This window comes from Amblyraja radiata, chromosome X (genome assembly GCF_010909765.2).
Source record: "Amblyraja radiata isolate CabotCenter1 chromosome X, sAmbRad1.1.pri, whole genome shotgun sequence".
Classification (NCBI taxonomy): Eukaryota; Metazoa; Chordata; class Chondrichthyes; order Rajiformes; family Rajidae; genus Amblyraja; species Amblyraja radiata.
In genome coordinates, this window is record NC_045999.1 from 13,943,627 (window position 1) to 13,944,875 (window position 1,249).

General features: G+C 44.7%; 1 pseudogene; it reads left to right on the top strand.

Annotated features, from left to right (window-relative positions):
* The first annotated feature begins 810 nt into the window (after window positions 1–810).
* Window positions 811–924, top strand: LOC116968369 (annotated as a pseudogene).
* Window positions 925–1,249: the final 325 nt, after the last annotated feature.

Consider the following 1,249-nt stretch of genomic DNA (forward strand, 5'->3'; position numbering starts at 1 on the left):
ACGGCCAGCTTACTACCTGTTCTTTTCAAGAAACCTCTCCAAGACAGGTAGTCATGAGGCGTTGGATTTCATCACGCCTCCCCTAAATTGCATTTACTCAAAGTGCCCACCATTATTGGGGGGTACAATGAGCATAGCTTTTTAAAACCCAAATATCTTAAATTGCATTTGATACCCCTGACGTCGGCTAACATTTTTGCATGCTCATTCCAGAGGGGCAGCGTAGTATGGCAAAACACCTGACCCTACTGTTCACAGTATGCTCCATAGCTTCTCGAAGGAAGTTATAAAACCTGCCCTCAACCTAAAAAATTCACAACCGACCTCACAACCACAGATCCTGCTATCTGGCTAAGTTACCAAACCAAGCCTAAGAAACTGTACGAAGTATCCAAAATATTCGGCATCAAGAGGGCAGGGCCTGGAATGAGCACCACACAAAACCAGACAGCAGTACCTCCAAGCGTCCACCAGTGGGCGTCTACTTAATAGTACTGGCGAAAGATCGGGGCCCGCATGCCAACCCCCGTAAGCCCTTTCAGGCCAGGGTCCAGAGCGGGCCCCATGGAAAATGCGCCACCCCCCAACAACACCATCCCTACAGACAAGGAACCAGAAACCGAAGAAATGAACACACCATTAAACAACAGTGAAGGCAGATGAGTATGGTTCCTACCATCACATAAAAGGTGAAGGGTTTGTACTAACAGGGGGGGGGAAATCACACCTGGGTTGGGAACATGAAGAACTATCACACTTGGTAGTTATATACCAAAAGTATTCAAGGATAAAAATTGAATTACGAAACCCATCACTTCTCGGCCTTTTGGCTAAGATCATGTGTAGTATCTGTTCTTATCAGGTTAATATCTGATACGTCCCTTATCTAGGGACCATATATTACCAGTTCAGCATGCACCCCAAAGGGGTCTACCCTCCCACTAAAAAAGAACACGAGGGACTAGCTAACTGGAGAAGATATACAAGGGGTCATAAAGAAGCCTAATATGAACCTTTGGTACCAACAAACCCAAGATGGTGAATGTCGCACCATCATTGATATACAAGGGGTCATAAGAAGCCTAATATGAACCTTTGGTACCAACAAACCCAAAGATGGTGAATGTCGCACCATCATTGACTTTACCACTTGAGTATTTTCACCAGGTTACACACTTATGGAAAACTGTAACTGCTAACCATGGATTTCCTAGGATACTTTATGGTAGACATCAACTTAAAAGATGCA